General features: G+C 33.3%; 1 pseudogene across 1 annotated transcript; it reads right to left on the bottom strand.

The window, feature by feature from the left end:
- Positions 1 to 9,726: 9,726 nt before the first annotated feature.
- On the bottom strand, positions 9,727 to 14,372 carry LOC143543539 (translocase of chloroplast 120, chloroplastic pseudogene; annotated as a pseudogene). Its single transcript, XR_013137085.1, has 3 exons — positions 14,090 to 14,372; positions 10,003 to 13,742; positions 9,727 to 9,899 (listed from the first exon to the last, which is right to left on the bottom strand). The product of XR_013137085.1 is annotated as a translocase of chloroplast 120, chloroplastic pseudogene (transcript).
- Between the last annotated feature and the right edge of the window lie 758 nt (positions 14,373 to 15,130).

The following is a 15,130-nucleotide window of genomic DNA, read 5'->3' as shown; positions in this document are numbered from 1 at the left end:
CCAAATGTGAGTAAAATTTAGCTTAAAGAATATACTATGTAAAAAAACAAATAACAAATCGGATTTTTCAAATACATGGTTTCGAGTATAGAACCGGGTTCGGGTATAACCGGGTATTGGAAAATCAGGTATTATCAATACTCGGGATCGGGTTCAGGGTATTGTCTATAAACACCATATAATATGCATCGGGTTTAGGTCGGATATAGAACTGGGTATTCTAAAACCGAGTATTTGAATATTTATTTTCGGTATTGTAAAAACCATATTTTCGGGGTTTTTTTGGATTTTTTTAGGGTATTTGAATACCTTTCCAAAAGTATTGTTATGCAAGTAGATCGAAACACATTACATTAGGTGGCAGATGTGTTAACAAAGTCACCGTTGAGATGAGAAAAGTTTGTTTACTTCATGTCCAAGTTGGGAGTCATGGAGTTTGAATCAAGGAATGTGATGAAGAGTTGAAGACTAATTCAAACTATGGAGCATATTCATGACTCTTGGCCACTTCTGTTGCGTGTGGTGTCAAGCACACATGGGTTATTAGTTTTTAGGTTGAGTATTCCAGACTGTCATATAGCGGAGGACGACTCCTAGTCTTGTGGTTTGTTGCGTTTTATGTGATCAAGTTATTAGCTTGCGGTTTCTATATTCTTCAATCAAATACAAGAGTTCCCTGATTCATCTTCTTGTTCATAATCTTGCTCATATAGTTATAATCGTGATGTAAAATACCAACAGTTTTCTAACACATTTTATCCGAACATACTTGTAAGCAACAACATCCATCATATCCAGTAAAATCCCACTCATAATATTGGTCTAATATGTTTTCTTTTTGTGATACATAGGCAGAGGAAATAGATGTTGGTGAGTGGGTAACAAATGATCCTAATTGGTTGGACAAGTTTATTGAGATGCAAGAGACTATAAGAGCTATGAGGTTTAGATCTGAGTGTTGGTTAATGAAATACGAAGAGCTGAATAAGATAAGGCAAAGACAGGTGCGTAAAAAACTAGTTTGGCCGGTGTTCAAGCCATTTTTCAACATTCTCGAAAGAAGGAATAAATGAAGAAACTAAGGTACTTTTTTTATACATTTTTAATGATTCTATATAGTTTAGTTTTGAGGAGTTTTTTTCCCAAAAGAGTGTTGTTAAAAAAACTATTAATAAATTGGTGTTGTTTGAAAAATATTTCTCAAAGTAGTGTTTTAGTCATTTATAAGTTTTTTTACACCTAATCTCATTGGATAGCTTTAATTGATTAAACAATCATGACTTAGTTATCTTATTAATTATACTAATAACTTTCTAAACATTTTAATTATTTACAAAATGAAAAAGAAACAGATTTTATTTTTAAAATAACTTTTATCATATGTTAATACTAAAAATGAATCTCAAACAAAGAATATTATTTTCATAAATTGATGTGTTCTATAAAACATATAAATTCTTAAATGTTTTATAAACATTAGATAACTGAAATATGAAATTAAATCATATTAAATAAAGTGAATTATTTTTTTCTTTTTAACGGAGTTGATTTTTATAATGCATTCGTTCTTTTTAGTAAGGTTTCGAATATTATCAACCTTTCGTTGTAACATGTGAGTTTACATTAAATTGAAGTCTTGTTTTTTATATAAGCTTTTCGAGCATATTAATTTTTCTCGTGTTTTAACATGTAATATTTATTAATTTGTTTTACTGTGTTTGTTCTAATGGTTCGATGTACAATGGGTCGCAATGCGGGTGTCTTTCTTCTCATTATTATTAATATATTATTACCTTATTGTTTAGTAACAAGTGTTAATAAGCAAATGTATATGTAAATATAATAAAAATAAATGATTGTATTAGGCAAAGATGTGTTGATAGAAAAAGATAATAACTTTAGCATATATATATATATATTATATATATATAATATTTAGGAATTTTATTTACTTTTCTCAATTATGTGTGAGTAATGAGTTATACAAATGTGTGTGTAAATAAGAATTTTATAATGATTTCATCGCTGATTTTTAATTATTTAATATTTTATAACATATTTAGGAATTTTATTTACTTTTCTCAATTATGTGTGAGTAATGAGTTATACAAAATAAAAAAATCTAATGGATATATAAATATAATATTCTTTTTCTTGTTTCATTTTTACTATTAAGATATGACAAAAGTTGTTTTATAAATAAAATTTGATATATATATATATATATATATATATATATATATATATATATATATATTACTAGTTTTTATCCCCCCGTATTACGGGGGCTGTTTTACATTACCCGTTTTTAATATTTATGCTTTTTTGGATTTAATTTTATTTATTGTAATGAAATTTATAATATACTTAAAGTTTGATGATAAAAAGGTTTCACAAATAATTAAGATGTTATAACCCGGTTTAAAAGTTATCTGGGTTTGGTAAGACCCAAGACCCGCTTATTTTTTTTACTATAAAATTGTTTTTTAATTATAAATAGTATTTTTTAATCATATAATAATTAAAACAAATCATATAATAATTTTTAGTATATCCTATTTTATAGGAATTTTACATCAATAATTTGGTGATGATAAATTTTAATTTAATGAGATGTTATAACCCTTTTAAGGAATATCTGGGTTTGGTAAGACTCATACCCGTGAATTTGGTTCAAATGCATGAGAAGCTTACATTTAAAAATCAAGCAAATCTTATGACTCTAAAAAAAGGGGGAGCAATCACATAGCGACACTTAGGATTTTTTGGTTTTCGTTTATATATATTATTATAGATACTTTATAAATATTCAACCTGGTTAGAAAATTATAATTATAATACTTAATAAGATTATTAAGTCATAAATCTTTAACTAATTAAAGTTATTCACTCAAATAAGGAGAGAGAAACTATCAAATGATTAAAACACTACTTTAAAAATATTTTTCAATTAAAACCAATTTAGTAAATATTTTTTTTACCAACAGTCTTTTTGAAAAAAAAAACTAGTTTTAAGTATCGTGTCATCTCAACTTTTTCATTGTTAATGGTTTCTATCAATAGAAGACTAATAATTCCTTTCTCTTTTTTTGTAATGACAGGTTGTGCAACATTATGATTTGTGTTGTGGTTTACCTGCATTACAACAGTTAAAATATAATTTGGGTTTGTTGAAACATTAAAAAGTTAGTGATAAAAAGACTTACAATTGTTTTTTTGAAGGTAAATTTCCAAGAATGCTTGAAAAGAATAAGCTAAGAATGAGCAATTTAACCGTTAGTTTGATTCCGTTTTTCTTTAAAGATTTGGGCAAGTTGAGAACCCATTATGAACATGATGCCTGGCTGGTTTCAAGCCTTTTACAATAACCTTTAAAATCCTTACTAGACCATTATCCGTCACGTCACCATTGTAGTATTTAAAAACCTAGAAGAAAATGAGAAATATAATTGCATAAGTTAGAACACATTTAACAGGTGTCTGGATACATGGGTGTCAATCGTTGACGAGCTGAATTATTTGTGTCAAAGATTTCAACTCCCCCCCCCCCCACACACACACATAAATTCGGGTTAACGCCGACCCGTTTAACCTGTTTGTTAAATGATTCATACACGTCGGCTAGCCATAAGCGGGTTGTAGGGTTATTAGAAGGTTATCGATAATGTGTGTGATATTCGTCAATTTCTGGTCACTTTTGTATTTGTTTTATTATGTAAACCCGGCTGGTTTGTAACCCGAACATTTCAAATATATAAAATATTGGATTTTTGTCATTTAAAATATATAAAATATTGGACTTTATATTTGTTTTATTATGCATTGTTTGACCATTTAAACATACTCATTTTCATGCAAACCATAAAAGAACCTTTATAACCAATCCTCCACTCTTTCCCTATATAAACAAGCTCATCTCTTTCATTTTCACCTTGTTAATTTCTCATCTTTTCTCTCCCAAACAAAGAACACAACTTCATCTCTTTAAGGTTTCTTAATAATCAATCAAGAACCATTATTTAATTCTTGTTTTGTTACTTAAGCTTGTGGTACAACATATATATATAATATACACCCCTTGTTACCTTTGGTGGTCACTTCCCCGGTTCCGGTCAGTGGAGTGTCGGGCCTCGTAAGGCAAGGCTTCATGGAGGACTTTCGTAGTCCTTGATATATATATACTTATATAACTTGTTTATACATATTAACCATGCTTAACTTCTGCTCATTTTAGTTTGTATAACATATTTATGAAGTTCCATGGTTATGGGTTTGAAGAGACTAGCCTCGGTTTAACCGTAAATAGTTCCAAACCGTAAACCGAACTTGTTTACTAGTTTTGTTAAATAATTGTTTAAACATGCTTTAAAGACTTCTATGATTATGGGTTTATGAAATCTAACCTCGGTCTTAACCCGAAACAAGATCCGAACTGAAACCGAACTTTCGTTTAAAGACTTTATTGTTAACTTTTTGGTTGTAAAACTTAAGTATCATCATTTATAAATTACTATAAGTTCTTTGATATTTGGGCATGTGGCAACCATCTATGAACTTATTGTGAGATAAAAATCGAACTAAACCGATTTTCACTCGCTTAAGACACACAAGTGTGTTTTTAGCTATCAAGACTTATATATTTCTTTAAAAATCATTTATAAACTGATTTTAAATATTTTATTAAAGTACTTGGAATGTTGAATCCAACTTGATCTTATAACAAAATTGGACCGACAAAACCGAACACTCGCTTAACGTACGTTGTTAGTTCTAAAACAATAAAACTACATACTTGGTTAACTCTTACTTAATTTTTATGAGTTATATCATAACATTTAATATTTTGGAAAGTTGACTTCGGGTTTGACCAATTATCAAGACCCGAACCAATAACCCGAGCACTCGTTAAAACCCATTTTAGTATCTATATTATAAAGGGACTTGCATTCTTGCATTTTTACCCACCTTATTACTTAACATAGGTTGAGTAAATATTAAGGCTAGATACTTTAACCCGATTTCGAGCAAACTTATATTTTTAAAGGACTATTGTTATAAATTCTTAATTATTTACATTTTAAACCTTAAACTTTAATTGTTTACATTTCTTAACTTTTATTTTAAAGTATTCCTAAAACAACCTTTCTAATTCAAGGCTTTTCCTTTTATGAGGCTTTGCTCGTTAAACTCTGTCTTTCCAATTTCCCTTATTTTACAGATCAACTTTTATACTTGAAAGTGAGTACTTTCATACCCCGTTTTCCATCTTTCGTTTTGGGGGTGATATTGCATATTATTCAAACTAAATGCTTTATACTTGAGTCTTAAACCACAAACTTTATTGTATACTTTAATTAAATAAATGCTCGATTTTGTGTTACAAGCTTTCATGCTTATATGCTAATGTGTTTACCGCTTTTGGAGGGTTGATTCATAAATCCTTAGCTATTTGGTATTCTCTTATAGCAAGACATCGTTAATGTATTTTTATTAACGATCTCATACGAAATCCGAATCTATTTGGTATTCTCTTATAGACGGTGTCGTTAATGTATTCTTATTAGTGATTTCATTTATCCAAATTATTGCTATTATTTATTGTTTCGTATACAAATTGTGGAATTTCTTATTATATACATATTTGTTCAAAACTATGAATTGCTCACCAACCTTTGTGCTGATAAACTTTATTTTATGTAATGTTACAGGTTTGACTTTTGGTTGACTCGAGATTGTGGAAAAACGCTATCAAGACCTTTAGGATATTAGCAAAATGAACAATATATTATTTGCTATATTTTGTTATGATTGTCGTATGAATATTGTTATGTGACTTTATGTTTTTTTTTAAACTAAATGAGTTGATTAAATATTAAACACTTTAATAGTGTCTTGTGTATTTATTCAATCACGTTGTACCACGGCATGTTCCGCCGCCTTTGATCGGGGTGTGACAATATGTTTAATGGTGAGTGTTTGTTAAATGATTCATACACGTTGGCTAGCTATTAGCGGGTTGTAGGGTTATTAGAAGGTTATTGATAATGTGTTTAATGGTATGAGTGTCACGTAAATAATATGGTGTGTCAACTAATATTATTATGACTAACCATGGTATGAGTGTCACAGGTTAACCATGGACCTATATTTCACCTCCAAATGTTTCCGTTTCTTCTTCCTTATGGTCGGTCGCATTAGAACGAATATTATTCTTGGGGTTTCCATCACTCTCTTTCAAATGCTGATCACTCGAAACCTTATAATCATCAGAGCATGCCGTTCTTTTTTCCTTAATAAAATTCATCATTAGATGAGCTTGTGTGATTATGATCTACTACTTCTGAGCTTCTTTTCTTAGTCCCCATAGATTCCATTCCAAATGGTATAACACAAACTAACTTAATGTTAAATCAAAACCAACCAAACAATCTACTATTATAATAAACAAAAATGATGGTTTAACCACATATCCCTTAATTAGCCTAATAATTTGCCAAGTGTCACACCTATTTTTTCATCTTAAATTCTTAATATTTTATTTATATAAATCATTTAAAACATTTCATAAGTTATCTCTTTATCCCTATCACATCAAAGCACAAAAATTATAACATGTTCCCCCCCCCTCCCCCTAATATTTAACTTTTAATAAATGAAAATGGTTCTTAATGATTTTCCTTTTCAATATTTGTTTTAAAATTTGAATATAACATTCCATTGTATTTTAGATTTATACAAATAATAGTCTTAATAATTTCATATTAAAAAGTGAATACATTAAATTTATACTTAATCTTATTATTAAATTAAACTATAAACTACATTTAACACTTTAATTTTTGAAAACCATTCATAATTTTTAAAATCTTTCACTTTCTGACTATAATTATAACTTCTATTATATTCCAAAAAAATTTATAATAATAACATGGTCAAAAGCTTAGAAACTATTTTTTATATAATCTTACTATCTTATGTGTTTTATTAACATTTGTTTATTTCACATAAAAAAACAAATGTTTAAATGTTACAAGTTTTGAACAACCATTCAACAACAGTATAATTCATTCTCGGCCATGCAACATGCTCATGTGCATCAAATCTATATAAATACATTCTAGGAAAATACATGTGGATATAACCAAAATATCTTACAGTCGATGTTATCCAAAACCTATATTGGTTTCATACTATTTGAGATGTTTTATTGTTTTGAAATAGTGAAGCGGTTAATTATATTTAAAATAATGTTTTTTTTATGTTTTAAAGTACTTTTTTCAGTTTTTGAAGATTAGTATTGTTTTAAACTCTTAGTTACCGGTGTTTTGATTATATATTTTTTTTGAATGCTAAACACAAATATTAGCTTATATTGTTTTATAAGATAATATATTTATTTAAACTTTGAGTACAATTTATGTAAGTATTTGTATGAATTGTGTCAATCTCTTTTTTAAACACCATTATTCTTAAAAATATTAATCCTTGTATCAAATTAATATTTAATACTAAATAATTTATGTTTTTAGTAACAATCGTATGTTATTAATAACAAAAGTTGATTAAATAATTTTAAACATTATACACAAGAAAAGTTTTTAGAGATTTATGTCGTACTTTTCTAGATTAATACTAGGGGTGTGTGCATGGTACGGTTCGGTGTGATTTTTGGCTAAAACCAAATCGAAAATAAAAACTTCGGTTTTTGGAGTTTTTGAAACCGTTCGGCTTCGGTTTTTTTGTTTTCCGCTTTGCTTTCAGTTCGGTTTCGGTTTTTGCCATTTGAACTTGCAAATTTTAGGCCTTAAAAAAAGTTGACAAAAAATAATAAATTTAGGTATAAATAATTTTGATGAATTTAGGTATAATAGTTTTGTTAATTGTAAAATAATAGACTATTATACATTTGATCAATAATATTTTAGTTACATATATATTAAATAATAATAAATTACTTAATATAAAATATAAACAAACCAAAATTTAAGAATTCGGTTCAGTTCAATTTTTTTCATGCAAAACCAAAACCTAACCGTGAGTGTGGTTTTTACAAAAAATTCGGATTTTTCGATTTTCATTTTGCTTTCAGTTCGGTTTTAGTTTTTTCCATTTGAGCTTGAAAATTTTAGGCCTAAAAAGGTTGGCAAAAAATAATTAATCTAGGTATAAATAATTTTGTTAATTGTAAATTAATAGACCGTTATACATTTGATCAAAAATATTGGAGTTACATATTTATTAAATTCTAATAAATTACTTAATATAAAATATAAAAAAACAAAAGTTTAGAAATTCGGTTTAGTTCGGGTTCTTCGGTTTTTTTAAATGCAAAACCAAAACCGAACCTTGAGTGCGGTTTTAATAAAACCATTAAACCAAACCGTCAGTTTTATTTTGGTTCGGTTTTTCGATTTGGATTATTCGGTTAATTCGGTTTCGGATCGTTTTTTTTTTCTTGCACATCCCTAATTAATACTAGAGATGGAGTCAATATTCTAATATTCAATGAAGAGTAACTACAAAAATGTTGTATATGAAGAAATTTTAGAGATTATTGAAAATTTACCATCTAATTTTCTTTTCTTTTTTTATTTTATGAAAAGAAAAATTTATTCAACGTTGTAATACATATTCATATTCATTCATCTGATATCAAATTAGTAAAAGTATTTCACATTGTGCCATTCTTTTGTTATTATAGTTTATCCGACCCGTGTATACACGGGCATTTAACCTAGTAATATAAATAAATCAAAACTGACCCAGCTTACTCAATTGAAACATAAGGTGTGCAAGAAACTGAAAAGCCCAAATCAAACAAAAACCAACTACTTGGTTATATATTTTTGCATGTAACTAAAACCGAACCGGATTTTTAGACTTTTATTTTAAGTAATTTATAAGAATTTAATTAAAAACATGTAACTCAAATTCTTTTTAGCCATGCTAAATGTATAACATATAGTTAGTTAATAATTAATAAAATTATTTATAACTAAATTCATTATATTTGTCCGAAATATTTAAAGCTCAACTGGTAAAAATTGAAAAAACCGAACCAAAATGAAAACCAAAAAAGCGATACCAAAAAAACTTGGACTTGTTGGATAAATAGCCTCTCGTTAGGATGTAACTTGGACTTGTTGGATTAAATTTATTTGGTGGTTATTTATGAATTTGCTGGTCTACTACTAATCTTTACCGTTTGTATAACATGAATGTATATACTTTTGAGCAAAATTCAAGAAAATTATGAGGGATTTTAACCAATGATATATGTGAGGATTTGTTAGTGATTGTTTGAGTATTTGTTTTGAGTTATGATTTTGGATTATAAGGTATAGTTCATGCATTTGTGTTTGAAGCTATTTATATATTCATGAAACTCTTTTTGACTTGCAACTTATGCTGCAAGATCTTGGGTTTAAGAAAAGCAAACCAATTGTGATCTACTATGACCATATCCAGTAAAATCTCACTCATAATAGAGGTACCGGGAAGAATAGTTTTGCATCAAGCCTTGGACATAAGGCACATAGCACTCAATCATCGGGACACCGGCTGATCGGTGCATGTACCCTTATCTTTCAGCTATCAACGCCACTACATGATGCCTGATTAACCGTCCGTCACTTTTAACGTTATTTTCACGAGGTTAGTAAAATAACGTCAAAATTAGTGCAATTTCTAATCATAACATCTCAAAATAACCTTTTGAGAGTCACATACTCAAAATACGTATAATACAATAATAACTAAACTCAGTCCCAATTCTAATCATAACATCTCTATACTCATAAATAATCCAAAACAAAAAACAAAAATAAAAACCAGCAGATTGCATTAAGTTTTGCTTCAAAACTAGCTCTACCACTAATAACCTTTTGTGCATATAACTACTTTCCCAAAACCCAAAACATTATCCCCTGCAACAAATTGTATCAAATTAATACAACAATTTAAACCTTTTTTAATTAAAAATAAATCGTAGTAAAATAAAACTTGTACTCACATGTTGGTAATCAATATGCTGAATGCTGATCTTGATAATAACCCAATAGCTTACAAAAAACCGGAACCAACGCGGCTAATGCAAGTTGAAGCTGTTCCGAGCTATTCAACCGAACACTAACTTGTCCCGAACCCTTGTTGTTTAAATTAACGCGTCCTATTAGATTAGTAGACCGACCAATAGGAATCTGAGACTGCGCATTCCACCCGAGCGCCAGGTCACCGTGCCAGTCCATAACCGAAAGACCAATCGTTGACAAAAACCTACCCAACGGGTAATCTTTATCTCGTAACGTAGCTTCCAAACTCCCTCCATACGCCACGTCACCCCGCCCAATAACCGCCCCACCCGCCACCACTATCTGCCCGCGTTTATTAATCGTTAACTTGTCTTCAAATTTCACACCACCCGTTAACGCGTCACCGAAGTAACTACCTGAAAGACCGACCGATGCTTTGTTTTTTCTGTAATTAATAAACCGGGTGTCGCTTCTTAACGTGTACGACATCTCTTTCCCGACGGTTTGCATATCGAATGCGACTGTCGTTGAATTGGATTTCGATTTTCTGTGTTTTAACGCGCTAGATACCTCCAGTTGCAGATTTGCATCTTTTTTATCTTTGGTAATCTGACCCGTAAACGAGACGGGTATCTTGTCTCGTAGTGCAAGCAAGTGTTCCACATTGATTCCTTCATAACCGACATCGTGGTCCCACCCGTGCGGGTCGAGTACGGGTCGGGTGAGCCACTGGTTAGCCGAGTCGAGTGCTCGGTACCGATGAGTCGGATTATCTGCATCGAACGATACCGGTAAAGTCATGTCTTGAACCGCAACGGGAACTGTTGCAGCCCCGCTACTTTCATCCTCGACATCATCATTATTATTATTATCAACATTAATAGCCGACATTTTCTTCATCAGTTTTCTTCGTTTCTTCTCGTCTTTTAACTGTTTCTTCATGAAGAGTTTTTCGCGATACTCCAACTCGTCATAATAAGCTTTCTTTTGTGCTTTACTAAGCTTTGACAATTGGGAACGAGTCAACCGTTTAAACGGTGGTAACTCGTCATATTCTGATGGCTCGTCATCATCCGAGTCGTCGCTGGCATCATCCCCCACATCATCATCATCATCACCGAACTGATCTTGAGGTAACTTAAGCTGCGGTCTCGATTGAAGAAGATTCGAAAGTATATACGGTAATGGGGGTTGTCGGGTCCGTGCAGCAAACGGTTTACCTGGTGGCGAGTCTTGTAGTTTTAACAACATATTCGCCTCAACTAATATCTTTGAAGCGAATGAAAGTAGTAACAAATGAGGCTTCCACACTTGCGCGTTTGGCAAAACACGTTGACCGGCCGGGTTCGTTCTACATGCTGAATGATTCTCGACTAATGAAACTGGGTTCATGAGCCGCATATCACCTGCAGCCTGTCGAATAGCTTGCTGGACCACGTGGGACCGTTGGGTCACAAACATGTCATAAGCCGTAGGCGCACCGTTCGGGCCATCAGGCGGAGCTGATGCAGCATGGGTCAAGACCACAATAGCATTGAACCATATTGACTGACCGAATACGTCGGTTATCGATTTCAAAAGGTGCATGTCGCCTGAATCCCGACTTTGCATATCCAACCGGTCAAGATACAAAACAATGTCCGGAGGGGATTTTTGGATAAAACTTTTAACCGAGTGGAGGATCTTCTCGTTTTTCCTTTGATCAGCCCATGAAGAGTGAAGGCCCGGTGTGTCGATAACACGAACCTTAATACCCTGAACGGTTCCAACAACGTCTTGAACTTTTGTTGTCCCAAGTTTAAACGGGTCAGTCCCGAACTTAACCTCGTCAAATATTGAATTAATGGTTGCACTTTTCCCGACCCCGGTTTTCCCGAGAACCATAATGGTGCATGAGAATTCGAGCGGGTCTTGACCGGCTGCTTCCAACTGCTCAGCCATGGCGCTAGCCCGCTCAAAGCTAAAAGCACCAACACGGCCCCCATTACTGCCTCTTAACTGTTCAGCCAATCCTAACCGATATAAGACTTGAGCCACCACAACATTATGAGTAGTCTGTCCAAGCCTACGAGCCAGTCTTAAAAACTTGACCCGTATCATCTGGAGTTTTTCACGGGTTTCGTCATTTTCATCAGGCTCCCCATTTGTCGGTTCTTCAATGACTTGGTTCGGAGGAGACGTGGTTCCGTTGGGTTGAGATCGCACCACACGATGAGCTGGTTCTGGTAGCGGTGCAGCACTGCCGAGACCAGTGGGGCGGGTTGATGCTGAGGGTGGAGTCGGAGCGGGTGTGGCTGCAGTGGGCGGTTTGGAATTGGGAACCGTTGATTGATTTGGTTTTGGATCATGTTTGGGTGTTGCAGTTTTTGGTGTGGGTAAAGAGACACCTAAAACGGGCCTCGAGTCAGTCAGAGCGGGTGTGGCTGCACGAGGCGGTTTGGAATTCGGAACTGGAGATGGATTAGGTTTTGAATCATGTTTGGGTGTTGCAGATTTTGGTGTGGGTAAAGAGACGCCTATAACAGGCCTTGAGTCGGCCGGAGCGGGTGTGGCTGGACGGGGCGGTTTGGAATTCAGAACCGGAGATGGATTAGGTTTTGAATCATGTTTGGGTGTTGCAGTTTTTGGTGTGGGTAAAGAGACACCTAAAACGGGCCTCGAGTCAGTAGGAGCGGGTGTGGCTGCACGAGGCGGTTTGGAATTCGGAACTGGAGATGGACTAGGTTTTGAATCATGTTTGGGTGTTGCAGATTTTGGTGTGGGTAAAGAGACGCCTATAACAGGCCTTGAGTCGGTCGGAGCGGGTGTGGCTGGACGGGGCGGTTTGGAATTCAGAACCGGAGATGGATTAGGTTTTGAATCATGTTTGGGTGTTGCAGATTTTGGTGTGGGTAAAGAGATACCCATAACGGGCCTCGAGTCTGGTTCTTTGTTCACTGGCATAATATCTTGTTCCGTTTCATGATTTTTTGGTTCACTTTTTTCAGCCTCGGGAGATACTGTTATTTCCACATGGTTATCAGGCTCATCAATGGTTGAAGTACTTTCTTCTTTAACTTTTTTATCATCTACGGTTGACCCATTTTTCATATTAAGCAAGTTATTGCTTGAAGTTTCCAACTTTTCCTTCGGTTTATAACGGTCAACATCTTTTCTTTCGGTAACCAGCATATCTCTTTTCACGTCGCCATTAATATCATCTTCACGAGTCACTGTTTGTTCTAACTCAACATGGTTTGAAACTCCATTTTCAGAAGTTTCTAAGACTAAAGTAACCGGCTTCTTGTTAACCTCGTTAACATCTTCCAATATACCTGCGTTAGATACATTCTCGTCCTCGTTTCTCCCGTTATTTTCCAACTCATTCGCCTCATCTTTGCTTACATCTGTATGAATCTTTTGTTCATCACTCACACTCTCGCTTTTCACCTCATCCTTTTCACCAACCGCTGACGCATCAGTTTCCGTATCATTAAGTTCTTCACACGCACCTTTATCAGAAGTACTTTCACTGTCATTCACAGTGGCATTAGCTTCAAGTTCACTCGGCCTACTGCTGGTTGCACTATCAGACGTATTTGTCTCCTCGTTAACCTGTACAGAATTAAGCAGTTTTACTTCAGGTTCCTCAAAATCCGTCTGCTCGTTGCTTTGGTTATCATCAGTCACAACAGGTTGATCCACGGCTGTACTATCAGACGCATCAATCACCTGCACATACCCAACAATCAATCAAACTATATACTTAATAGTATTTGTATACAAGTTGGAGATTGCTATAAAAATATATGCTACAAGTTGATGAAGAGCATAAAACATAGATATTAATAGCATATTATTGTTATTCATTCGAAAGGGCTGGCAAATCGCGTCTTATCGAACATGAAAATGAGTCGTTTAACACTTGGCTTTAGTGGTTTGAGCAGGGCAGTTACATGTTTATGTATCAAGAAATTATTTTTAAGAAAGGTATAAAATTACATTGCGTACTTTTTTTGCTAAACAGGTACCCAATTTGCCAGCCCTTTCGATTAAATAAATAACTTGACTAATGTTACCTTCAAAGATACAACCGCCTCAACAGCCGGCGTCTTTTCACTAACTATCCGTGTCTCAGGAGCCTCGACCGCGTCATCATTTACACCAGCATTTTCATCTTCAACCTCCTTCGATGCGGATTCAGTCTCAACACCACCATTTGTTAATAATAACCCATTAACATCTGTATCAAATTCCTCTACTTTTGACTTCAATTCATGCACACCATTTTCCATCACAAACCCTAAAAGATTAAACCCCTAAAAACCCGGATCCCTAAAATCCCACAATCAATAAACCCAAAATTAGCAACAAAAAAAAACATATTGAATCAAAAGCTATGTTACTTATCAATCAACAAGATCTATATTCAAGATAAAACTAGGGTTTAACGAATCAAACAGATGAAAATTAATAATAATACCTGAAGGTGAAGATTGACGTTGAGGATAAAAAAAGATGAAGATGGAGGAAAAATAGGGAACTAGTAGAATTGTGTTACACTCATGTTGAAGAAGCTTAATATGATGATAATATATGCAGAGCTTGCTATATCTATGCACCTACACCTACACCTAACCAGTTTGTTTTTGTTTTTGTTTTTGAGGATCGGACGGTGGAGAATGATTGATGAGATTAATCTATGGTCATGGGGGAGTCATGGTGACGACGTATATATAAAGACAACGTGTTGTTTAACCTTTTTCTTGTGTTGCTGTGTATTCATTACATTTCTTTTGGAACGGTGACATTGTTTTTTTTTATATTGTTCATCTTACTCTCGAGTTTATTGACATGAAGTTATGTTCTAAGACTCGGTGTGGCAATTGATCACGTTATAACCAGGGCCTGTTGGTATCGTTCTGCATTAGACTCATCAGGTGAGTTGTAACAACACGTTACCAGTGATGCGTTCGTCGTGCAAGAACGAAAAAACATGTACGCCTCCTACCCTATTGAGGTTGTGCCCGATAAAGTTCGGGACAGTTCGGGACGAGCCAACAAACCCAAACGTTTCAACACAAATCAAGCATGTTCTTCAAATATTTGGACAAAAGCAG

Source organism: Bidens hawaiensis, unplaced genomic scaffold, assembly GCF_021521415.1.
Source record: "Bidens hawaiensis isolate Kalapana, Puna unplaced genomic scaffold, B.hawaiensis_p1.1 tig00013186_1, whole genome shotgun sequence".
NCBI classification, from domain to species: domain Eukaryota; kingdom Viridiplantae; phylum Streptophyta; class Magnoliopsida; order Asterales; family Asteraceae; genus Bidens; species Bidens hawaiensis.
This window is presented reverse-complemented; position numbering and strand designations above follow the sequence as displayed.